The following is a 27018-nucleotide window of genomic DNA, read 5'->3' as shown; positions in this document are numbered from 1 at the left end:
GCACTGACTCAACTCATGCCCCTTTTTCCCTATGTTCATGTGGCCGACCCTCCCTAAAAATGACCTCTCTTGTCAGCCAAGCCAAATCCCAAGGTTTTTGTTTGTTTGTTTGTTTTTTGGTTTTTTTTTCAAGAAATCTTCTCTAGCCACTCTAGCCCACCACAAGCTATCCAACCCATGAATTTCAACCTCAATTTCACATATTAATCCCATCCATTAGACTGATCAACGAGTTCAGCAAGGTTGCAGGATGCGAGAACAACATATGAAAACCAATTCTATATCTATATACTACAATGAATGAATTTCCAAAAAGGAAATTAAGAAAACAATTCCATTTATTTACAATAGAGTCAGAAAGAATAAATCGAACCAAAGAAGTATGAAACATGTACACTGAAAACTATAAAACACTGTTCAAAGAAATTAAAGAAGCCCTAAGTAAATGGAAAGCTATCCCGTATTTATGGATCAGAAGACTTAGTATTGTTAAGACCTACACATTCAGTGCACTTCTATCAAAATCCCAGCTGTTTTTTTTTTTTTTCGCAGAAATTGACAAGCTTATCCTAAAAATCATATGGAAATGCAAGGGATCCAAAAGAGACAAGAAATCTTGAAAAGGAAGAATGAAGTTAAAGGACTCACACTTCTCAACTTAAAAACTTACTATAAAGCTACAGAAATCGGCCTTCCCTGGTGGAACAGTGGATAAGACTCCAAGGTCCCAATGCAGGGGCCCTGGGTTCGATCCCTGGTCAGGGAACTAGATCCCACATGTATGCTGCAACTAAGAGTTCGCATGCCACAACTAAGGAGCCCGCCTGCCGCAACTAAGACCTGGAGCAACCAGATAAATAAATAAATATTAAAAAAGAAAGATATCTTTGGGCTTCCCTGGTGGCACAGTGGTTGAGAGCCCGCCTGCCGATGCAGGCAACATGGGTTCGTGCCCCAGTCCGGGAAGATCCCACATGCCGCGGAGCAGCTGGGCCTGTGAGCCATGGCCGCTGAGCCTGTGCTCCACAACGGGAGAGGCCACAACAGTGACAGGCCCGCGTACCGTAAAAAAAAAAAAAAAAAAAAAAAAGCTACAGAAATCAAGACAGCATAAAAAAAAAAAAAAAAAGAGACATATAGATCAATGGACTGGAATTGAGAATCCAAAAATAAACTCTTAAATTTGTGGTCAATTGACTTTCAACAAGAGTACCAAGACTGGGACTTCCCTAGTGGCGCAGTGGTTAAGGATCCGCCTGCCAGTGCAGGGGACACGGGTTTGAGTCCTGGTCCAGGAAGATCCCACATGCCGCAAAGTAGCTAAGCCCGTGCGCCACAACTACTGAGCCTGCGCTCTAGAGCCCATGAGCCTCAAATACTGAGCCTGCGCGCCTAGAGCCCATGCTCCACAACAAGAGAAGCCACCGCAATGAGAAGCCTTTGCACTGCAACGAAGAGTAGCCCATGCCTGCCGCAACTAGAGAAAGCCCACACACAGCAATGAAGACCCAACGCAGCCAAAAATAAATAAATTTATTAAACAAACAAAAAAAAGAGTACCAAGACCATTCAATAGTCTTTTCAACAAATGGTGCTGGGACAACTGGATATCCATATTTAAAAGAATGAATTTGGACCCGTATCTCATACCATACACAAAAAATGAACCCAAAATGGATCACCTAAAAAGGTAAGAGCTAAAACAACAAAAAAAGTCAAAAGAAAACACAGGAGTAAATCTTCGTAATCTTGGATCAGGGAATGGTTTCTTACATATGACACCAAAAGCACAAGTAACAACAAAAACAAAAAGGTGAATTGGGCTTCATCAAAATCTAAAACCTTTGTGTTTCAAAGAATAGCATCAAGAAAGTGAAAAGACAACCCACAGAATAGGAGAAAACATTTGCAAATCATATATCAGCGATAAGGGACTTGTGTCTAGATAAAAGTCATATCTGATAAGGGACTTGTATCCAGAATACTAAAAGAAACTCAAGAATAAAATAACTCAACAATAAAAAAGAGAAATAACCCAACTTAAAAATGGGCAAAGGATCTGAATAGACATTTCTCCAAGAAGATATACAGTGGCCAATAAGCACATGAAAAGATGTTCTACATGAGTCACTGAGGAAATGTGAACCAAAACCACAACAAGACACCACTTCACACCCACAAAGGTAGCTATAATCAAAATGATGGATAATAACAAGCACTGACGAGGATCTGGAGAACTTGGAACCCTCATACATTGCTGGTGGGAATGTAAAATTGTGTAGTTACTTTGTAAAACAGTTTAGCAGTTCCTCAAGATGTAAAACAGAGAGTTATCACATGACCCAGCAATGCTACTCCTAGGTAGATACCCAAGATAATTGAAAACATATGAACACACCAAAATCTGCACATAATATGTTCACAGCAGCTTTATTCATAACAGCCCCAAAGTAGAAACAATCCAATGTCCATCAGCTGATGAATGGATGTGATATATCCATTTATGGATATTCCAGTAACATGATATTCCAATAATGGAATATTATTAGGCAATAAAAAGGTATGAAATAATGATACCTGCTATGGCATGGATGAACCTTGAAAACATTACGCTAAATGAAAGAAGACAGTTAAAAAAAAAAAACCCCACATATTGTAAGGCTCCATTTATGTGAAATGTCTATAATAGGCAAATCCATCGAGTCAGAAAGTAGATTGATTAGTGGTTTCCAGGGGCTAGGAGGAGGGAGGAATTGTAGTGACTGCTAATGGGTACTGGGTTTTATTTGGGGCTGAAATGAAATGAAAATGTTCTGAAATTAGATAGTGGTGATAGCAAGTCTGTGAATATACTAAAAACCACTTTAAAATACTTTAAAAGGGTGAATTTTGTGCTATGTGAATTATATATCAATAGCGCTGTTATTAAAAATAATAATCCCAAAGCCCCTCTCATAATGCCTAATAAATTATTGTTGATTAGTGACAATTTCCATTCTAAGAAAGCTACCCTACTAACATGAAAGGGAGCCCCGCAAAGTGCTTCTGGTCTAATAACACATGTGAAAAAGTCCTGAGACAAACACAGACAATGATAAAATATAACCATGTATATGATATAGAATTAAGCAACCTGGTTTCTATTCTTGGCTTTGCTGCTAACAGGCTGTGTGTCTGGGGGCAAGTCACTTAACCTCTCTGGGTTCCCTTTCAACAAGAAAACTCTATGATTCTAAATGCTCAAGTCCACACTCCACAAAGCTGCCAACCGGATGACTATGTATTACTTCCTTACTGTGTGCCAGGAGTTGTGTTAGGCTCTGGAATACAGCAATGAGTGAAATGGGGCAGTCCCTGCCGTAAGGGTGTTTCCCTTCTGATGGGGGAGGCAGACACTAAAAAAGTCTACAATCCTTTAATTATAACTGTGGTACCGCTCATGTGCCACGGAGAAGCACAGGGTGCTAAGAGAACAAACTTGACCAAGTCTGGGGAATCAGGGGAAGTCTCTACTAAGGACGACATATTTAAGCTGGGGTCTAAAAGCCTTCCCAGGACCCTCTGAGCAATGAATGCTATTACCTGTCCCATCCCTGTGGCCCTTATCTTGACTACCTCATGAGATCTCCCACATTTTCTGTCTCACAGATGTCTTTCATTGCCCACCCTCCCCATATCCCTCTAATAATTAAACAGCTAACACTTTTTGAGCATTTTCTTTGGTCCTGGTACTGCTGAGCACTTTAGAAGTATAATCTCATAGCAAACTCTAACATAGGTGCTATTGGCATATTTATTTCACAGGGAAGGAAGTTTAGAGCAATTAAATGACGTGCCCAGGATTACACACAGCCAGGAAGTGATGGAGCCAAGGTCTGACCTCAAAATTTGACTCCCAGGCCTGCTTTGCCCTGATCAAAGCTCCTGTTGCCTAAGGGACCATGTTTTCAATCATTTGATCCCTTTCTTGCCCTAGTCATAGCTCATGAGTCCAAGAGATGGGCTCCTGGTCCAAAGGTAGCCAGTCCAAGACCAAGAGAAGAGACGAACGAGGGCAAATTTCCCTCTCAGCCATTCCAACTAAAACCCAGAGGGAAGATGCCAGATAGGTACCCGGAGAGTCAGGGCTGCAGAGGCCATTCTTATCTCAGTAAAGGAAATCAGAGGCTGTTTGTGAGCAGAATGGAGGGAGAGGGAAGTGACGGGGAGACTGACTGGTTCTCCCCGTGCCCTGGTGCTACCACGACCCAGCTCCACCCTACATTTCCATCTCCAAGGAACTGGCCATGTATGCTGCATGCAGTTCATGTGCTCGGACTGCGGTGAGATTCTGGACCTTGAAGTAAATAAAAATCAGCAGCGATAGCCAGTGCTGTTCTAAGAGCTTTACACATACCACTGAATTTAACCCCACAGAACTCCACGACATTGATACTATTATGATTCTCATTTTACACATGAGTGAACTGAGGCTCAGCGAACGTAAGTAACTTTCCCAACAGCTAATTAAGTGGCAGAGCCAGGATTTGAATGCGTGTAGCCTGGCTCCAGAGTCTCTGCTCTAACTATCCCTTTATTCAACCTCACTCAAGCAGGTTCCCTGCGACCGAACAAGCCCGATCACAACATCACCATTTAGCTTTTCTCATGATTATGTCTCATCTCTCCAAGTAGAAGAGAAGCTCTTCCAGGGCAGGAACCACGCTCAGGTGATACCTGGGTACCATCTGGTATGAGAGCTCTGCAGACTTGCGCTGATATGGGTGCCCAGATGTTTTATTATATTACCTGGGCAGCTTGGAATCTGTAACATACGCAAAATCACTTTTGTTGCATTGTGAGCACGTGGAGTGACAGGCTGTGGCTACTTTCTTTCACTCACTAGGGTTTATGTTACTAAGCATTTCTTATCCTCCAAATATTTGATACATTAGAACTCTATAAAGCCTTCAGTTGGTGGAGAGGTTGTGGAAGGCAGCATAGAAGTGTTGGAATCCATTACTGAAGAGTGGGCCTCTGAGCCACCTGACAGACGCCCTCATCCAGGGCAAAAACTGCCAGAAATGTTACACGGCACCGGGTCTGATGTCATATGATGTCATTTACGATTTATAATTGTACGTGTTCAGGTATGAAGAGACAGCAGTGACGTAACCTGCAATAACTCTCCGGGTAGATGTGCCTCCAGGTGCAACACAAAGGACCGCGTTCTGCACGCGCATTTCATCCCGACATGCACGTGCACACGTGCAGTGACATGCAGCTCATGCAGGATGCTGCCCTCGCACGACTCTCGAATCGCCTGGTGCCTATTCCTGTTTTCCTTACAGCACGAGGTGGGTTTCTAAGTACCCGGGAGGTGCTCAGGTGCTTGTTGATTTAACCTTTAAATGCCAGCAGAACAAGGTAGAGGTGGGTTTGGTCAAGGAAAGCGTTCTGCAAGAAGTGGAGGATAAAGAAAAGAGCTGGAGGGGCTGGAGGGAGAGAAGAGGTGCCCAGCTGGGTGGGTAAAGAGGAGACATGCAGCGGGAGGCGGGGCAAGGGGGCAGACGGAATGGGTTGTCCCTTCAGACTCTTCTCCTCCAAGTCCCCCTTTAATGATTTCGAGTGAGTTAAGTCTCCCCAGCTGTAGCCCGAAGACTTCCTGAAACGCACTGCCTTGCGCTTCAGAATCTCCCCAGCATCTGACATGCTATGTGCTCGATAAAAGTCAGCTAAACAAGAGGACTGGGCACGGAGCCTTGATTCCTCCCAAGGCGCCGACCTGCACCTTCGTCGTGGGCTCTGCTCACCAGGACTAACCAGGAGAGAACTGGGAACAAACTGGCCTTGGGCTCTTTCTTCCTTGCTCTGCAGACCCTCAAGGGGCTCCCTGGATCCCCCCACCCCGCAGCTCGTATCTGGAGACAGCACAAGGGGAAGATGGCGAACACAGCTCTGACAGACAACAAAGCAGTTACTCTGACCCTGGCCAGCACCAACTGGCATTCTCCTTTTCCTTCTCTGGACCAAGGAATCATTTTAATGCAGGAGTAGGACTAACTGAGATTAGGTGAAAAATGAACGCTGTGACTATTTCCCAAGAGAAAAACGTGAAAGAGTTTATGCATCGATGTTTGAGGACTGGCTGGGATGGGGTGGCAGCGGGGATAATAGCTGAAGCTCAAGGACAGGGAGCCGTGAGCCACGGCTGCAGGACACGGGAAGGAGAAAAGGAGAAAACCCCAACTGCTCCCTCACAATTAGTGTGCGGGTACCTAGAAATGTACAGGTGCGGTCTGGGGTCACGGTGTAATCAGGATGAAGGGGTGGACAGAAGGGGCAAAAGGAGGCCAGCCTCTCAGGTTTGGGGTCATTTCTTTCATTCATTCATTCATTCATTTATGGCTGCGTTGGGCCTTCGTTTGGGGTCACATTTCTATCTATCTGTCTACCTACCTATCTATCTATTTATTTATTTATGGCTGCATTGGGTCTTCGTTGCTGGGTGCGAGCTTTCTCTAGTTGCGGCGAGCAGGGGCTACTCTTCGTTGCAGTGCGCGGGCTTCTCATTGCGGTGGCTTCTCCTGCTGCGGAGCACAGGCTCCAGGCGTGCGGGCTCTAGGTGCGCGGGCTTCAGTAGTTACGGTGCGTGGGCTCAGCGTTTGTGGCACGCAGGCTCAGTAGTTGTGGCTCGCGGACTCTAGAGCGCAGGCCCAGTAGTTGTGGTACACAGGCTTAGTTGCTCCGCGGCGTGTGGGATCTTCCTGGACCAGGGTTTGAACCCGTGTCCCCTGTATTGTCAGGTGGATTCTTAACCACTGCACCACCAGGGAAGTCCCAGGGTCACATTTCTTGAAGCGGCCCAGAGCTGGCAGATCAAACCCTCAGCCCCAGGGCTGTTCCACCGATAACACCTCTTCCAACACATGCGTCCCCCTGTGCTGCTTCAGATCGTCCACCTCCAAGTGGGGAGAGACGTGTGTGCAGTCTGCTCTGCACATAGATGAAATCCCCTGAGGGGTACAGGGGTTGTTGAAGTATTTAACAAATGCAAACTGTTATTATCAACATTTGCAGCATCTTTTTAAACTGCCTGACAAAGACTGCCTTCTTAAACCTTGGGTTTACCTTCTAGGAGCTTATAAATCAGACACTAACACAGAGAATTAACATGTGGAGAAGAGTTACATATGCTAAAACATGAGGGGTAAGATTGCTCGTGAGACAACTGCAGGAGAAGCAGGTCGGATAGGAAAATCTGTCCCCCGCTTTTTTTGCTAACCCATGAGTCTTAAAGTTACAAGATTTCTGAGCTGGAAGGGCCCATCCATTAAGAATTCCAGGAGATTCTAGGAAGCTGCAGGAATGGTAGAAAGAACTACAAAGACCTAGAACTCTAAAGCTTGGGAAGGGCTGAGAATCCTTGGGAAAGAGACAAGGGAAGGTCTGGTCTCTCCTGTGCTTCAGGCCCAGCAGTGATTACTCACTGGGATACGCCCTGGCAGGTCCTCCTGCTGAAACCAGTGTGGTTCCCTAACCCGGGCAAGGTGCCATCCTACCCCAAATGGGGGAACACTGCCAGGAGGCGGGTGCCCGTGCCAGGGTCAGGGGGATAGGAGGACAAGTGCTGGGGAGGGGGGCCACAGCCCCACCTCCTCCTATTGCCAAGCACACCAGGACTCCACAGAGGACCACAGACTCAGAGAAACCTGGGATACAGATGGGGGACGGGAAAAAGAACCGCGGGGCCACTAGGGAAAGAGAATGGGAACTTGCGGTCCACAGAGGGAACCAACGAGAGCCGGCAGGATGGAGTCCAGAGCCACACCACCCTCTTGCCTGGAAGAGCGGGGCTGCCAGAGCCCGTGGAGCCTCTATTTATCTAGTACTGAGACTAGGCTGGGTGGAGAGGCCCTCCCGCCCTCCCTCCCTGAGGAAAACAATAGGCCCGTTTTCCTGAGCTCTTCCTGTGACCCAGCAGGCCCACACAAAGAGGAAGAGGCGGGGGCAAAGGCAGGGCTGGTACCAAGGCACAGCCTGGGGGAGGGGGACCTTCAATCTGCTAGAAGCTCATCAGTGGCCTCAAAACCACCCGCCCCCCAAACACCAACCATCTAAGCACTCAAACACTGACTGCCGCACAAATGCAGCTTTAAACCCCATCCCTTAGTCCCACTACCAACCGGATCACTAACCCTAAAGCCCTTCTATCAGGGCCGCCACCAGAAAGAGGCTGACAGGTTTCCCCAGCAGCTCGAATCCCACAGAGATGCAGGCACACTCAGTGCTGGCAGAGGCTGGGGCGGGGGGGAGTGTGGCGGCAGAAGGCGGGCGTTCTGGTGGAGGGTGGACACTGGATGTCCTTCAGTTAGCTGGGAGCAGCTATATAGAGGATGTGCGTGTATGTATGCACAGGAGAAGAAATATGGGAGGGTGTGTGTTTGGGAGAAAGAACGTGGGTTAAGAGGAGGCAAATGGGAATGAATGTGTGGGCTGGGGGTAGGGGAGGGGCAGGAAAAGTTTCATCAGGTCACCTCTTCCTTCATCCCCAAGCAGAGAAAGCAGACACAGCCCCAAGGACCCAAGGGGTCCAGACGCCTGCCTCTGTCAACAGAAGGTGGCCCTCCGAGGCCTGAGTCAGCCTCCATCTACCCTCTGCCAACCCTGCCAACCCAGGGAGCGTGTCGTGTTACGCCCATTCCTACCCCAAGGGCTCAGTATGGAAAGCGGGCCCAAGGCCAAAGCATAAAGACAAATACTCCCGTGGGAAAAAGGAAGCCGGCAGAAGGATCGTCATGGCACCTCCTCACTGAGCCAACAAACTGGACGGGAGTGCTCGAAAGGAAGGTTAAAACCTCCTCAATTCCCCATTGTCCGCAACATCCAGTAATAAACTGGACGGCCTTCAAAAAACTCCTTTTCCAGCTTTCATTACTCTCTAAAACTGACGCTCCACTCTGCTCTGGATAAACCTACCCCTCACACTGCAGAACTGAATTGCATCCTTTTATTCTGGTTCCACACTGTGAAGTACTAGTCCTCTGTTTATCGGCATATTTGAAGTATTTTTACGGGAAAGGAGTGCAGGAAGGGAGGAAATCAAGTATGCCCTGGGAGTAGAGGGGCGGGAAAGAAACCAGGAGAGATATTTATGTGCTGGCAGAAGGGTAGTTTTTAAGTCACTCCTTCTGGGTCTCTACGCCAGAAGGACATATACACGAACATGAACGAACACACACACACACACGCGCGCGCGCGTGCGCGCACACACACACACACACACGCACACACAGATACATGCAGAGGCAGAAGCAAGTCCAGACCCGACACACGCATAGACACAAATACCATGCTGATCAGAAACCAGTCAGAGCAGACAGGAGCCCTGCCTGAGCCGGGCTGGGAGCAGTTCCCCTCCACACCTCAATGCCCAGGTTCCCCACAGACACGGCTGCCCCAGACACAGGCCCTGGGCTGGGGGCTTTATCCAGACCAGAGGTCTTCATGGATGGAGAGGCCCACAGGAGGCGGGTAGCAGGGAGCTAGATGAAGGAGCAGAGGAGAGAAAGTCAGGCAGTAGAGGAGAGAGGGGAGGAGAAGAGGGGCCTAGAATTCAAGCAGCCTTGTGCTGGTTCTAAAATGGCCGCAAGCAAGGCAGGGGACAGATGGTCTCTTTCTGATGCTGAGCTGGAGAAGTGGGGAAAGGGAAAGGGAAAAAATTACCATTGCAGTCAGAAATTTAAAAATAAACCAAAAAACCTAAAAGATAAACAGCCTGCTTCTGAGGTTTCGCCTGCCTCCAGAACCTAAGGGAAAACAGAGAACTGCAGGCCTGGGGGGACAACCCCCAGCCTCAGGTCTGAAGACTGCTAGAGGTCATTCTAGCCATCCCTCTGCCCAGAACCGGAAGATCTTGCAAAGTCTTCTAGGCAGCTGAGGTGGCATCTTCCCTTTACCTCTCTAATACTCACTTCTCAAGTCTCAACTTTTTAAGGCCTTTGCGTTTAAAATGTTACAAGCTATCAGAGTTTGACCTTGGCTCTGCCACCACAATCAGTCTCTGTAACCAGGAGAATCAAGTTCACCAACTGCTGCCATCAGCCAATCACCTAGCTCTCCACAATCTACAGGTGCTTTCACAGTCATTATCTCATTTGCGCCTCTGACCTGTAGGGAAGCCAGGCAGGAATTAATACCCCATTTCACAGATGAGAAAACCAAGGCTCCAAGACGTTAAGTGTTTTCAAAGTGGAACCTGTTTAGTCTTCTGATGGCAAATCCAAGGAGGCATGGCACACACACCCCAGAGCTTTGTCCACTGGATTCCATTTGCCTTCTGTGGGCCAAAGAGGTTCTTCCTTAAGCTCCAATCTGACTGCCTTACAGCTGATGATCCCAGGGATGGTTAATCTGGAGCCCTGCCCGTTCCCATCCTGAGATCATTTGTTTCTTGCTGGTGTGGGGAGGAGGCAGAGAAGCAGGAATGCACTCTACTGGATTTCTCTCGGTTCTTCTAATACCCCTTGCCCCTTCTCACCTCTGGGTCTTTGCACGTGCTGTCCACCCTTCCAAGGGCATCTCTCCCCTCCCCTTTACCTGCATGCCCCATGCCCATCCTTCCAGACCTCAACACAAACATCACCTCCTCCAGGAAGTTTCCCTGGCTATCCTGCTCCCACAGTACTCTGTACGGCCCCTTTCATGGCACCAATTACATTTTTGTGATTGATTCTTTAATTGTCCGTCTTCTGCAAGACTAAGCCTTAGAGGTCAAGGCCACATTCAATACCCTTCTGTTGAATGAATAAATATAGAAACAAAAGGAAGTTGGTGTTATCCGGAAGAACCATCCCCTTTCCCTCCTGCAATGGTTTCTAACACTAGGTTTTGGGTTTATCTCCATTTTTCCAAAATAATCCATAAATATTCACTTAAAAGCAATGTACTAGGGCAGCTACTAAAAGTGAATCCTCTTTTGTTATGTGAGTCAGCGCCCCTAATTTATACGCTTGGTAAACATGTATTACTAGAAAGTGGACTTTCTTAAGGCACAAACTCCTATATAGCTGGCTAAACCCAAATGAAAACATTAATAAGGACCCAAAGACCGCAGGAGGCAACAGGACAAGAAGAGGTAAAGGGGAAGGTTCCTGAAGGAGAAAAGAGTGAAGCATTTTGGAAAGGAGAAAGGAATAGGCAGAGGCTGGGTTAGGTGAAGGGCAGAAGAAAGGTGCATCTTAGACAACTTAAAAGAAGGTTCAAAAGTATAAGAGGATAACTCGGGGAAATATTTTCTTAGCTGAAGCAGAAAGGCAGCCAGGAGTCTAGTAATATAGAATGACAGGGAATGGTTAGTGTTTATATCTCACTAAGAATCAGAAAGCCTGGGCACTGGTTCTGATTCTTTCATGTAATGGAGGCAAATCAGCAAATCACTTAAGCTCCCAGAGCCTCTTTTCCTTACCTACCCAACCCCATCCCACAAGAGTTCATGGATGTAAAAACATTTTGATATCCACAAAGTGCTACAAATTTGCACAGTCATTATGAAGAGACTTGCCTCCCATAGAGCAAGAAAAACACTGTCAAAAGGTGATTTACCAAGACTGCTGGTGTTACTGGGATTTAGAGTGAAAAGTGGCAGCTCGGGAGAAAAGAAACAAGATGAAAAAGTAGAATTATGAGGAGGGCAGGTGAGAGAGAAGGGAGAAAAAAAAGAACGGTGGCCTTGGAGGTAGGGCTGAAAGGGGTGGGGGGAGGGGTGGTCCCTGGGAAGCAGATGCTCGGGTGAGAAAGGGCAGAGCACGGAAGAAGGAGGAGGCTGGAAGGGGGAGATGTCAAGCCCATTCAGGCTGGCAGACACCAAGCTCACGGAGGAGGACAACAATAATCACGGGCTGGATAATAATAAGGCTTCTCACTGCTGGTTTTCCACTGCAGCACAAACAAACCATTATACCTCATCGCCAACAGCCTCCTGCGGGAGCCAGGTGTCCCCAAACGCGAGGCAGGAGGCTGGAGAGGCTTCATGACCGAGAAAGCCTGTGACTTGTCTAACCCCTGTGTGGCTTCTATCTAATTCCAGATGGGGGACCAACCAGATTCCCATGAGAGAGGACTTAGGAAGGAAGGCTCTGACAGGGGACTATGAAAAGACACCTTGGAAGGAAGGGTGGAGGGAGCAAAGCTGAGTCAGTGGGGAGAAGAGCAGGTGGAGGGTGGAGGGTGGGGCCCGGGGGGAGGAGCAGGAAGGACTAGTCATCTGCATCACAGACTTAGAAACGGTTACTCTCCAAAGGGTGGAGGGCAGCCACGCTCCGGCCCCACCAAGGACCAACTCAGAATAAATTACAGCCCAAAGGATATAGGTGAGACAGAAGGAGGAATTTCCTGACCAGCAGGATGGAGCAAACATGCTCACGCAACTTTTCACCAGGCCCGTCTCGCCTCTTTTTTTCTAAGAAACCTTCCCTGGCTGCATTCATGCCAACTTTAGGGCCCTGTGACCAGTTCATGCATTCACTCAACAAACATCAAGTGCCTGATAGATACTAGAATGTGGCAATGAACAAAACAGAAATGGACCCCTCCTTCGTGGAGCTTACAGGAAGCAGACATTAAAGATGCAATTACACAACTACATAAACTCAACTGTGATAGGCTATAAGAAAAAGTACAGGGCACTATTAGAAAGATTAAAGGGAGGTCATGATAGGGGTTGGGGTGTGGGGGGGCAGTAAAGGGCTGCTGGGGAAGTGATATTTATTCTGAGACCAAAAAGACAAGTCGGAGTTAACCGAGCAAAGGTCAGGGGTGGGGAAGGCCCAAGGCCCTGAAGCAGAAAGCGCCTTTAGTCTCCAGGCAAGGCCAGTGAGGATCCTCGTGGCTAGGCGCCCCGCCTGAATCTGTGCCTTTCCATAAAGCACTTTACACATTTTTGTGCGAAAGTCCTGTCTCTCACATCTGAGCAAAGCCATGTATCCCCAGAAGAATGTCCCGAAGGATGAGGTGCAGGTTTCCCCACTCTGGCTGACTGCTTCCTCTGGGTGGGCCCAGAGCTTTTACACAAAAGGGCATGCAGGGCCAGAGGCACTGCTCAGCCACTGCCGGAATTCCCGACTCAGGGGGCAGGACAAACAGGAGTTTCAAGTTCAGATATTAGATTTTGAAGTTGCTCTTTCTTCCAATGAAGCTGGAAGATGGTAGAAAACTCTAGGGTAGGGAAGGGGAAGCCAGGCCCACACCTGGGGACTTAGTGACTCACCCACCCACAGCCATTAAGATTGCACTCAATACACTGGGTGGTTTTCTCTTTCCCAAATGAAATGTGAAGGAGGAGAGGAATGTTACCAGAACCTTTCTGGTAACTTTCATAAGAGACACCCTTTCTGGGCACTTTCACAAGCGAAATCATGTGGCTACCACCTATGTAATGAGCAGTTACCAAGCTAAGCACTTTACTTACACTTTTATTTAACCCTGAAACAGCCCTGTTAGGTGGGTCTTGTTATCCTCATTTGACGAATGGCGAAAATGAGGCATGGGGGTAGTTATGACCTTGCCGGGGTCACACAGTAGGTGACAGATCTGGGATTAGGATTCACATCTGTCTCCAGCATCTATGCTTTTGGGGGTGAGTGGTGATGGGGAAGGCCTCACTATACCAGGTCCCTCCCTATCTTCAAAGACCAAGTAAAAATGCCCTCTTTCCAGGTCAGTCCTCACTTGGTCTGCCTGCTCTTCCCTCGGCACTAACAGACTCAGGAAAGTCTAAGGAGTGCACGCACATATACTGAAGTTCATACTTCAAATGGTCCTTCAGACCTTTTTCTGAACCTTCCCTTTATTTTGTGTTCTTCCCGGATGCCCAGCCCCACGTCCACACCCCAACTTCGCCCCACCCTGAGCTCTCTCCACAGTAGGTGCTTGTGTTTCCCAGACCAGCTGGGAGACACCACGCTCAGTTATCCCACCCTGACCGACCCCTCCCCCAGTACTGTTTCTCTCAACTCCCCCTTTGCCCAACTTCACACATATAAGTGCACCTTTCCTTACATATACTACACTGCAAAGCACACATCTGATCCATTCATGTGTTTAAGTCAAGAGAGAACAAACAGGCCACCCCACACAGTAGGCACGCAAAGATATTTAGGAAGGAAGAGAGGAAAGAAAGGAGGAGGGGACTCTTGGATCTGGGGGAGCTTAAGGATTATCTGGTCCAGTAGTTCTCAAAGGCAATCTGCATCAGATCACCTGGGAAAACACACATACCAGGGCCCCACCCTGGACGGACTAAATCACCTCCGCAGGGCAGGGCCTGGGTTAAAAAAAGGCTACCCAGGTGATTCTGACTGAGCCTCTGATTAAGAGCCACTGTTCTCATCCCCTTGTTTTGCAAGTAAGGAAACCAAGTCCCAGAGAGATAACACGCATCCTGTAAACTAGAGGGAACTGAAACAGGAACCACGTGTCCCAGCTCCTAATTCCACACTGGCTCTATGCATCACGTTGCCTCAACTCCAACAGCCCCTGTGTCAGCAGGCCTCCATCAAGGAGCTCTCTGGGGACGTCAGTATCACCCTATCTGAGCAGGTTACAAGGCCAGGGCAGGGGATCTGGGCAGCAGCGGGGGCATTAATCATTGACTTGTGAAACACACCTCATCCGCACAGAATGCACCTTGGACTCCAGGCTGACCAAACACACACGAGCCGTTCGTTTCTGGTGGGGCCTCGACACTGCCACAGAGCAGTATGAGTATTGGAAGTCAGATCTAACTAGCTCTGGGACCCTGGCCTGCTGCTGGCACCCTTAGAAATGTAAGATGGTCTATGGATGCTCTGCTTTAAACACAGGCACTTAAACCACTTTTTGCTTTTATTTATGGTGGTGATGATAACCATGCCCACAGGCAGGCACGATGCCAGACTGCGGGATAACAACTGGGGAAGGCCGTGCTTCCATGAGTCAGGGAGTGGGATGTTCCTTCATTCACGCTTTGAGTACCAGGGGTGGGTGAACCAGGCTCAGCCCAAGAAAAACAATCAACCCCAATTCATACCTGGCTCAATCTAAGAAAGAAATAGGCTTTAGTGAGAGGGACTGAGGTGAGAAGGGCCACTGGGCACACCCTGGAAGGTGATGCTGAATACATGTAGCTTCCTGTAAGCTTGTACACAGAAAACAGAGAAAAGACTATGAGTCCTCAGAACCTGGGATCCGACTCGAGGACAGGTGATCTAGGGAAACAGCCCTGAACAGGGGACCCTAAGTTGCCACCGCCAACCTACTGGCTAGAGGCCCCTGTGGCCTGGATCTTGACCCGTTAGGCCTCTCTATGGCACAGGGCTCTCCTGCCCTCCTCTCTTCCTGGGTGACTCGAGTGCCAAGCGTGTCTCTCCTTCCTTTTTCCTTCTTTCCCCGTGAAGTCTGATGAGAAACTATAAATCGTGTGGACAAAGTGAGGAGGCCGGGCAGGCCACTGAATTGGTCACCTCTATTCTAAGAAATCCAACTCAATTCTAGGTCATGCTTTGGGTCTGTCCAGGGGTGCGGACACCACAGAGGGATACAGCCTGACCCGGCTCCAAACTGTGCAGGCCTGGAGGCCCAGGAGGGTGACATCAAAGGGGCCTCAAAGGCTGCCCATGATTTCCCCAAGACATCTTTAGCAGCTAACCACCCCTTCCTCCTGTAAGAATCTAGGCCTTTTCTGTGGCCCATCATTCCACAGGAAAGAACTCCTGGGCTCATACTGCCTGATATTAAAAACCTACCCTCCCTTTACTTGATGTCACCCATGTATGAGCTTTCAGTTACTACTGATACATGAATACGTGATGTTGAATAAAGCCTCCAGCCAAAGTTGCACCGCTGGCCACCCCTCGGGAAAGGTGGAACACAGGAAGGACAGAGATACCCTACCGGGTCCAAGGTACTCATCTAAGGATGGTTTTCTTCTACTACCAGGAAGACGCCCAGTTAACACACGAACCCCTCACACACAAACACGTAAATGTTGTTACCTTTTATTATCTTCATGCCCTACCTGATCTTCTTTCCACCTTCCTATAGCAGCTACCCACCAGACCCCCAGCGTGAGAAGTAAGAGCTGAGAACAAACAAGATGATGAATATAAGTACAAGAGAACCAGAAAGCAAATGACAGCTGGGAGACGGCAAAAGGAGCTGAGTATGGAAGAGAAACCCTCAACTTCTCTTTCTGCTGCCTAATTCTTTTGTGATTCCATGTAGCCATTTCATCTACAATCCCTCTCAGAGGTGACCGCCTTGCACTGGAGCCAGGAGGGAGGGGGGTGTCCTGAGTTGGATGATGACACATGGACTTCTGAAACAGGCCACCTCACCTGACTCAACAAACAGTAAGCATCTGCTATGTCAGCCCTCTGCTCAGCTCTGCACACACAGAAAGGGAGGAGACACAGAAAGAGAGGAGACACAGAACGGTGGTTGCCAGGGGCTGGGGGAGGGGAATGGAGAGTTCATGTTTAATGGGGACAGAGTTTCAGTTGGGGAAGATGAAAAAGTTCTGGAGAGGGATGGCGGTGATGGTTGCACAACAAAGCGAATGTACTTAATGCCACCGAACTGTACACTTAAAAATGGCTAAAACGGGGGCTTCCCTGGCGGCGCAGTGGTTAAGAATCCACCTGCCAATGCAGCGGACACAGGTTCGAGCCCTGGTCTGGGAAGATCCCACGTACCGCGGAGCAACTAAGCCCATGCGCCACAACTACTGAGCCCGCAGTGCCCCAACTACTGAAGCCCACGTGCCTAGAGCCCGTGCTCTGCAACAAGGGAAGCCACCACAATGAGAAGCCTGCGCACCACAACAGAGTGGCCCCTGCTCGCCGCAACTAGAGAAAGCCCGCCCACAGCAACCAAGACCCAACGCAGCCAAAAAGAAAAAAGGCTAAAATGGTAAATTTTATGTTATGTATATTTAACTACAATTTAAATAAATTTTTTTAAGGTGGGAGGGATGAGATCGTCTTCCTCTCCTCCCTCTGAAGAACAGGCCTTCGGAATCATTAACTCTTTCCTCCAGAATAAATCTAAATTCTTGTGCATGCTTTCCCCTCCTACCATCAGAGTACTATGCCCGGCAGCCTGACATCTAGAAATCTCTACCAGTTCTGGGCACAGGCCCCATGGAGCTTTGTGCTCCCAGCAGGTGCCCACCAACGCCAACCCACCAGCAGTTCACAAAGGCTCAGGCTAAAGTCATTTACTTAAAAAAAAAAAAAATTTTTTTTTAAAGTCACTTAATCCATCAATCAAGTCACTCCCTCTTCTCAAAAAATGCGCCCATGTGATTAAAACCTGTCCTCTACCAAGATGCAGATCTAGACCGTGTGCTCTTGCAGGTGGTGATCACTTCTCACACAGGCTGCCTCCAATCCATGAAACAGGCCATGTTCCTAAGTCTCCTCATACTTCACCACAGAAACTTTACGGACAGTGTTATATCATCCCAAGTGAGCCCACAAAGCCTGTTTCCCACAGGCCACACATTCATGATTAAAGCCAGTTGAAAACAATACTGCTCCAGGTACATAGTCCAGAATGTCAGCTGCAGGGTGCCCTCGCCTCAACACACACCCACAGACACAGACACCTGCCACCTGGGCGCAGGCCTCCACCAGCACAGGGGCGCACAGGCTCAGGTTCTGGGTTGAGTCTGAACCCGAGTCTTTTTTTTTTTTTTTTTACTTTTTTTGGGCATGCCACTCTGTATGTGGGATCTTAGTTCCCCGACCAGGGATCAAACCCATGCCCCTGCATTGGAAGCGTGGAGTCTTAACCACTGGACCACCTGGGAAGTCCCTGAACCCGAGTCTGAATGAAATCCGCCGCTTACTGGCTGTCCAACCTTAGGCACGTTATTTAACTTCCAAGTTCTGTAAGCCTTGGTCTCGTCACCTTGAAAATGAATAAAATATCCTACTTCAAAGGGTTATTGTGAGGGATAATGAGATTATATAAGGAGGGAACATACTGCATAGTAAGTATTCATTATTATTCCTATTCCACCCCAGAACCCCTTCTGAAATGAATCCACATTAAAATACAAATGACTTGTATCAGAGCAATTTTTGTTCTGAACCGAAGAGAGAGAGAAAAAGAGGGCTTCCTAGAGGTCTGGAGGGATAAAGGAACCGGCAAACTTCTGAACCACAGGCTGCCTGTCCCCCCCCCAACCCTGCTTTGTGGGGTTGAAGGTAGTTTCCACGGTGAAGAAGGACCTTGTGAAGGTTAGAGGGACCTTCTCCAACTTCACCAAACCTTAGCTAGACTAGACCAAGAGCCCACCCAGTCCTGCCCTCCTAAGTTGGATTCAGATAGTGAGAAGTGATGGTGGCTGTGCTGCACGGCGGCATCAGTGCATCCCCACCAGCCACTCTACTCCCAGCCACTCACCCACCCCCAAAGCTCTGCTCTTCTCCAAAGGATACTAGGCAAGTGGTCTTCCCTCTAGTTATTCCCTGCAATTTGAGCAACGACACTCACTCAGCACACCTTTGTCTTCAAGGGGCCAACCGTAGGATGCAAAGAGACACGAGAGAAGAGACAGGTACGCCAGCCTCCTCTCTCACACTGTGACCACACACCTACCTCCGCCTCCCCTCCCGCTGCTCAGGCTTTTGGGTGCCCCTGCCCAATTGTTTTGTTTTGTTTTAATTGAAGTATAGTTGATTTACAACATTATATCAATTTCTGGTGTTCGGTAGAGTGATTCAATTATATATATACATATTTTTCAGATTATTTTCTGTTATGGGTTATTACAAGATATTGAATCTGTCTGAATCTTTTCTTGAAGACTCTCTGGTGAACGTGCAGAACTGAAGACCAAGTACGACATGCTTTCAACCACTTTCTTACAAATGTGCCTTGAAAGAGAGAGTGGGTAGGTGGTGAAGAGAGAACATGAAAATCTTCTTCCTTGCAGTCTGGCTCTGGAGCCTGCCCAGTTTACCTCCAGAGGTTTTCGGGCAGACAAATAAAAGCTGTGAGAAGAGCTAGGCGCCATGCACACAAGTAATTTACAGCCTACATTCCTCTCTCCACCCAGCAAGAAGGAAAGGAGGGGACTTAGGACCTACTTCCGACTTCATGGAAGAAAACATGTCTAGTCCTTCACCTGACCTTTCCCACGTCCATAACAAGTTCACAAGAGGCATATTGGCAATTTGGGTGGAAAAACAATTCTTCAATGTGCTGTCCGGTCATGGCAGGGTGGTTAACATCTGTGATCCCCACATACTAAATGCTGTTAGTGCTTCCCAGACAAAGTGACAATGAAACCTCCCTCCCCAACATTTCCAAACACCCCCAGGAGGGCAGTGCCACCCTAGCGAGAAGCACTGAGTAAGAACCTGTACTGTTTTGTGTCACACGGTGCCCAGCACGTACAAGGCACTCCCGTGGGAAAGTCACAAGAATACTTAGCTCCAGGGACTTCCCTGGCGGTCCAGTGGTTAAGACTCCATGGTTCCACTGCAGGAATCTTAACCCTGGTCAGGGAAGGGGTTTGATCCCTGGTCAGGGAACTAAGATCCCGCATGCTGCACAGTGTGGCCAAAAAATTAAAACAAAAAAAAAAAACCACAAAAGAACTTAATTCCATATCTCCACCCAGCGAGTAATTACTGAACCCCTACTGTGCGCACAGCATTTTTGTAGGCACTGTGAGCATCAACAGAAAGTATGGATCATGGCTCCTATATGTAAGGAAGTGACAGGGAACACATGACCATGAAATATTCAATATGGGTGACATACACTCAAATGCTACATTACAAGGTCCATGAAAAGGTGGAGAAGGTGACCAGGGAGGGCTGGCTCGGTCCGGGGAGGCTTCGTGGGAAAAGTGGAAGTTGGGGTGGCTTGAAGGAGGTGGAATTTTCTTCACACAGCCCTGCTGATCCTCAATCTGTCCCTGCAAGGACCGCTGTTCAGAGAAAAGCCCTCCAAGCCTGTGGTTCCAGGAGCAATTCAGCCAGCCCAGCCCTTCAGATCCTGTCCTCGGATGATTTCTGGTGGAAGAGGGTGTGAGACGTCTCCCCTTCTCTCTCAGAAGACCTGCTGCTGCCAGGCCTGCTTTCAGGAGGCCCTTCTCATCCTAAAGGCAGAGCGGAGGCGCAGTCACTGCCACACGCACTGACTGAGTCAACAGACTCTGAGTGGCTGGGATGCTTCACTCGTCACCCAGCCGGCAGCGGAAGCCTCTCCTGCCCTGGAGACACGCACTTGCCTCCTTGGTCAAAGGACTTCTTGCCTGCTCCCTTACCAACCTTCAACCTTCCTCTCAGGCGAAGAGTCTCCACGTCCTCCACTCATCCCTCTCTCCACGGGGTGTGCCACCAAACGCTTCCCACAGCCCACCCCGCCCTCCTGACATTTCACCTGCTCCTGGAGCCTGGCTCCTCCAAGAAGCCCAAGACTGTGGTTCTCCAGCCCTGTTTCATTTCAAACGTGCAAAATCAGCAACACTCCCCCTACACACCTCACTCATCCTTGACTTGTACAACAATGTTAAACTGAGAGTTGCATACACACACACACACACACATATATGTGTGTGTGTGTATATATATATACAGTATCTACCTAATGTTACAAAGAATCCCACATCCCACAACCACAAAAGCTAAGCCAAGGATGGGCCTACTTGTGCTTATTCCTGTGAGACTTACCGACCTTCCAACCCTGGACACTCGGGCTAGTAACATCGATTCAAACACACATACACACACACACGTGAGGAGATGAAAATGTTAAGTAGCTTGACGGTAGTTATCATTTCACTATGTCTGTGTCTATCAAAACGTGGTACACCTTAAACACACACAATTTTTATTAAAAATACAGCATGAAACATCTAGCGGTATACCCTTCTTCCTCATACACCCGCTTTGGCCAATCGGCACACCCACGCACCCTCTGCAGAGCGACATGCGAGTCCACACAGACCCAGTACTCAGAGACGCTCCTCCCAATAAATAAAAATGACAGTTATATGCCCTTTCCATATAATACCCTTACCCTTTGAAACAAACTTTTTTTTTTTTTCCCCTCCCATAGGAAGGTTCAGAAGAAATCCTTTTGGAAATTAAGCCTGGAGTTTCTACTGCATCCTCAGACCCCTGGCCCTTGGTTGCTGACCAAATGCTCCACCCTAAGAATGGCCCTGATCCAAGGTCTCCCAGTTCTGGCCGTCGCCAAATTCCACCTGCTGGTTCACCTCTATCTACTCTTTCTGTGGCAATGCTAGCTTGGTTTTTCAACGTGTGATTTGTCTCTCTCTCAATCTACCAACCAAATGTTTGTCTTGCAAAAAGTAAAAACAGTTCTTTTATGGGCTCTCACGGCATGCCAAAGTTTTCTGCTACAGTCCTTATCATGACTTGCAATTTTATGTATATGTAATTATATATAATGATTTTATTAATGTCTCTCCCCACAACTAGACTGTAGGAAAACCATGTCTATCTTGTGTGTCACTGTATCCTCTGTGCCTAGTTCTAGCTCCTTCCTCAAGCAGAACAGGAAATCCTACCCACCATTAGCAAGCACATCCTCGGCTGTCTGGCCACTGGGCAATATCTCTAGGGGCTCCTTGGATCACGACAATTCCATCCCTTTCTTCTCTCCTCCCTCTGCCATTCCCTACCCCGATTAAGAACAAAAAGCCTCAAACACCTTTTCAATTACCCTCTGGAGGAGCTTCCCGTAGATGGAAGAATCCCAGACTCAAGTCAAGAACTGGTTGGTTAGGAGAAGAGCAGGAAGAACAGGAGAGACGAGAGAATGAATATGCGCTTCTACCAAGTCATGTTCTTGTATCTTCCTAGATCCTGTGGGCATTCAAGAAATGCTTTGAGAGTTGACTTGTTAACCTGATCACTTTTTGTTCGATTTCTTCAACCTACTAAAGAAGAAACTGAGGGAGCTGTGGGTGTAAAGTGAGTGCTGGGGGAGGGGAAAAGACTGCATATCAGATTTCAAGATGACTGACCACAGGACAACAGAAAATGAGTATAATTCACAGCAACCAGATTTAACAAAAACTTCCTGACCCTGAGGGTTCTAAGATAATGAGGAAGACAATAATAGTTTAAAAAAAAAAGGCAGGGGGGAGCCTCAGCTTGCAAAGGGATTGCTTAGGGGGATGCTTCCAGAGGTCTGATTAAATAGCTCAGAATAGTATGAACACAATATTACATACTTCCCGTAGTATCTAGAACCTGATTCTCAATAAAACAGACCAACAATGCTATGGTGACTGACTGATGCAGGAAAGGATATTAGTCATAGCTTTCTCTGGTACAACTTTGGAGACAGATTCGTCTGGCAGACTCTCAGATGGCTTCTGGAGATGCTCTGCAGCCCCAGAACTGTTTTATGTTCCTGGATTGAGAGGTCACTGCATTCCTTATTTATAAACCAATGCCAAAGTATAAGCTTGTAAAGAGTGTTTGCACACTTCCTGCTATCTTGTCCCCAGGATGACAAGCAAGGACACTCAACATACCCAACCTGTGTGAGTTACCCCCTTTTAGGCACACAGTTCGGAGTTCAAAGGAATGGAGGCCATATCAGGATTCTACACAGCACAGTCTTAAGTGAGCTCCTGGGATAAGCGTGAGCGGGTGGGCCAGCCTGCTCTCTTGCTGACCTTCTTACTGTTCTCTTAACTGTGAAAACCTCACTTCTTCAAAGACCCTCCCTTCCGTGTGTTACGAAGGGCCATGGCTCTGTCCTATCCCGCAGCATAAAGGGTGGCGACGCCTCTTCCCTCGTTTGGGGGATGGCTGAACACCCAGTTCCAGCAAAGTTCTCCGCAACCTTCCTTCCATCCTTTTGCCAAAGCAGCTTTTCACTTCACTCCAAGTGCCACTAGCTCCCCAAACAGCCCCACTCCCATCTGCGGTTCTCTAGGAAAAAAGTCCCCAGTCAATGCCATTGCTTCTGCTGCAGGAGGTCAGTCTCCCCATCCCCTGCCTGAGGCATCTGTCGTCAACATTTGGACAGCAAGCACATCAGAGTGCAGCAGTTGCTCAGCAGCCTAGAAGTACATGCCCAGAACTGCCAGCTTTCTGAGTGGAGCTGGCTCCACAGCCTCGTGAAGGAAAAAGGAAGGGGAAGCGACTCCTCCAAAGAACAGACACAACAACATAAGATCATTGGAGAAAGAACATCTCTGTCAGCACTACTACCCGGCAACAAGTCCCTCCTGACTGCACGTCATGGTATTATTTCAATACAGCCACACTGCGCACAGCTCCATGGTTCCAAGGACACTGCAGTCTAAAACCTCCAGCTGGCTGGACAGTAAAGAGAGGCTGCCTGGTTTATGAAGTGGGTCAACCAAAAAGAGCAATGCAAAAGGAGAGAGGTCAGCCCGGGGTCTGCTCCCTCCTTGTCCCGTCCTCTTCCACTGATACGTATCCTTTGTGAGAAGCCAAGGGTTCCAAGTCAGAAGATTCTCCTGGAATGTAACCAAGCCTGGACACAGAGAAGGTTTGACAAAAGAGGCCCGCTTTTTCTCTTGGAAGGTCCTAACTTTACTTCAAGGACGTCGCTCCGATGGAGGCTTCCAGAACTCTTGTTTACCACAAGGTCTGATTCCAAAAACAACCCAGAAAAGATATATTCTTAATTATGTGTATATAGATGGCAAGAGAAAGCCTAACAAGCATGACACTTACTGAATGCTTTCTCTAAGCAAGACTGTGCTAAGACCTTTCACTTGTTATGATACGCGTTTATTCAACAAACAGCTGAGCCCCCACTATGTTCAAAACACTGTTACAGGCACTGGGGATGCAAAAATGAACAGAACAGTCAAAATCCTAACTTGCACTGAACTTATATTTTAGTCAGTGTTGATATATATAAATATATGTCAGCTGGCGATAAATACTATGAAATAAAACAAAGCGGGCTAAGGGATGCTATATAAAAATTTATATGAAAACGAAGCAGGGGAGGAAGTGCTATTTTAGATACACTTGCGCTGGAAGCCTTCTCTGATTGTCATCTGATAAATTAACAGTAAGGGCGAGGGCTTCCCTGGTGGCGCAGTGGTTAAGAATCCACCTGCCAATGCAGGGGACACGGGTTCGAGCCCTGGTCCGGGAAGATCCCACATGCCGCGGAGCCACTAAGCCCGTGCGCCACAACTACTGAGCCTGCGTGCCACAACTACTGAAGTCCATGTGCCTAGAGCCTGTGCTCCGCAACAAAGAGAAGCCACTGCAATGAGAAGCCCGTGCACTGCAAAGAGCAGCCCCTGCTCGTCACAACTAGAGAAAGCCCACGCACAGCAACAAAGACCCCATGCAGCCAAAAAACCAAAAAGCAAAACAACAACAAAAAAAACAATAAGGGTGATCATATAGTCACAATGTGCCAGGAACTGAACTAAGTACTTAATATGCAGTATTTCATTTAATCCTCAGCAACTCTGAGTTCAGTACCATCACCACTATATACAGATGGGCAAATGAAGCCTTAGAGAGGTAAGGCTCTTTGCAGACTCTGCAGCAAACTAGGGAAGAAGGGGGAGAAAGGCCAAGGTTACACAGTAAGTGAGAAAGCAGGGACTTGAACTCAGGAACACAACCCCATGCTACTGGGCTGGTGGATAAACAGAGCCTCAAAGAGGTCAAGCGTGCCTGTGGTCACAGTGAGGTAGGTCCACCCGCCTCTCCACACATGGCTAAGAGACAGTGCAATTCAATCTTCCCTAATATCAGACTATTACTCTCATCACCAGCTGGAAGCCAAGCCCTATCTTGAAATAAGAGGAGAAAGACAACTTGGGCTCTTTGACGCCGCCTAATAAATGCTGAATATATTCCTCTCCCATCCCCTCCCCAGGCCCCCAACACGAGATGATGTAGTACAGGGAAACACGCTTTTCTACTAATTCTCCAGGTTGCCGTTTCTCACTGGAAAACAGACCGAAACAGAACAAGAGATGACTGAGAGAGCTTCCCAACAGTGCCACAGGGGCTCTCCGAGGTGGGGTGGAGGGGACAGGCTCTGAGCAAAGTCCAGCAGCAAGGAGAAAGCAGGCCTTCTGCAGCCCCATTTCAAAGAAAGCACTCCCTCCAGCCCTGGAGTACTGGGGTGGTAGTGGGGGAAGGGCAATGCTTTCTTAAGCATCATGAGGCAGGAAAGACATACACACTGGGAGCAGGTACACAGGGCTCTCTTGAAGAAGGGAGAGGAGAATAAAGCAGGAGGCGATTGAGGAAAGAGGCTAACATTGCTTCAAGTAGAGAAGTCCAGAAGGGAAATACCAAATCCAAGGTCAGATGGTGTCTGCAGAATTGCTGGAAATCCCAGGTTGAGGGTCCAGGCCAAACTACCAGAAGAGGCTAAAGGGAAAGAGAAGCCCAAGGAGAGTCCCACAAGGTTTAAACCAAAGGTCATGGTTTGGACCCGCCTTCTCTTTTATTATATTTAAGTCACCACAGCACAGGAACCTATAGCCAGAGTTAATCAACAACCAAGGTGGGAAGGGAAGATGGGGGCTCATCCTAAAGACAAGCTCATTAAGGGGAGCCTGGCTTTCCACCTTATATCCCAGCTGGCTTAACTTGAGAATCGCAGTTTAAACTGATCTTAAGAATCTCCCTCCTGGGCTTCCCTGATGGCTCAGTGGTTAAGAATCCACCTGCCAATGCAGAGGACACGGGTTCGAGCCCTGGTCCAGGAAGATCCCACATGCTGTGGAGCAACTAAGTCCATGCACCACAACTACTGAGCCTGCGCTCTAGAGCCCGTGAGCCACAACTACTAAGCCCGCGTGCCACAACTACTGAAGCCCACACGCCTAGAGCCCGTGCTCCGCAACAAGAGAATGAGAAGCATGCGCACCATAACGAAGAGTAGCTCCTGCTCGCCGCAACTATAGAAAGCCCACCAATCTCCCTCCTAAAGTCTTCAGACCCTCTTGCCACCAACACACACACACACACAGAGTGAGAGAGAGAGAGAAATCAATGTTCCGTCTCCCTCCTCAGCAACTTATCATCTTATCTCCAGCAAGTCAGGTCTCCTAGCCCAACACTGCACCAAACAAATTATGACCTGAATGGCAAGAAAAACTGTGTCACCTAGAGAAACCCAATTAACGACATGACTCTGCTCTCTTAATTCGCCTCTCCCCTCCAGTCATATCCGGGGCACCTGTGTGGCTGACCGCCTTTTCCCACTACTGGCCATGTTCCCTGGCTAACTGAAAAGCCAGAAGACGATTTCAACAGGGGCCTCCAGAGCAGCTAACCCAGAGATGGGAAATCTTGCTCTCCCCAACACCTTGGCCTGTTGAGAAAGCCGGAAGGACACAGGACAAAAACACCCCCTGGGGGACAGGCGGGAGTCTTCACCTTGAAACCACTCAGTTGCCCCTTAAGCCAGGGCTCCCTGCTGAAGAAAAACATATAAATGCTGCTGAAAGCCCCCAAATGAGGGCATGCAAGAGCCCCAGGAGGGAAAACGACTATTTCGAAGAAATTCCTGCTGCAGTTGTTTCCTCTGATCCCTTTTCTAATGAACCCCTCCCTGGAGAAATCTCCATCGCCTCCCCCTCCCTCCAGCAAAACCAAGAATACCCAGGCTTTTCCAAACCACATGCTGCATGTGTTTGTGTGTGTACAGACATATAAACATCCTCTTCCCAGCCCAGGCCAGAGTTTCTGAAGACAAGAAACGCGTCCCCTCCTCCCCCAGTGCACTTGTCTTTCCTCCCAGCCCCACGCTGCTGCAGAGTTGGTAATGTAATATGCGGGGACCCTGAGACCGGAAATGCCTGGTTCTGGACTGCTGCACTTGAAACGCCAAGGCACGGGGAGAGCTGAGCAGGGGATGAGGGCGGCGGTAGGAGGTGTGCGGCGGAGAGGGGAGGCTGAAGTGCCTGCCGACCGGGAAGAGATGCAATTCAGGGCTGGGCGAGGAGGAGAAAGGGTGATGAGGGGGAGGCTGGCAAGGCTGTGG

At 48.3% G+C, this 27018-nt stretch overlaps 1 protein-coding gene and 1 long non-coding RNA gene across 3 annotated transcripts in view; both read right to left on the bottom strand.

Moving 5' to 3' along the window:
* Positions 1–27018, bottom strand: part of MINK1 (misshapen like kinase 1) — a 47843-nt gene that overhangs the window by 20150 nt on the left and 675 nt on the right. The gene's annotated exons all lie outside the window — the stretch shown is intronic.
* On the bottom strand, positions 487–16091 carry LOC149744813 (uncharacterized). The gene is made up of 2 exons (XR_016388874.1): positions 8178–16091; positions 487–6995 (listed from the first exon to the last, which is right to left on the bottom strand). It is a non-coding gene; the product is annotated as an uncharacterized LOC149744813 (long non-coding RNA).

The sequence above is a fragment of the Delphinapterus leucas genome, chromosome 19 (assembly GCF_059928025.1).
Source record: "Delphinapterus leucas isolate spDelLeu-1000000601 "Yukka" chromosome 19, BTC_Dleu_Yukka2, whole genome shotgun sequence".
Taxonomy (NCBI): domain Eukaryota; kingdom Metazoa; phylum Chordata; class Mammalia; order Artiodactyla; family Monodontidae; genus Delphinapterus; species Delphinapterus leucas.
This window is presented reverse-complemented; position numbering and strand designations above follow the sequence as displayed.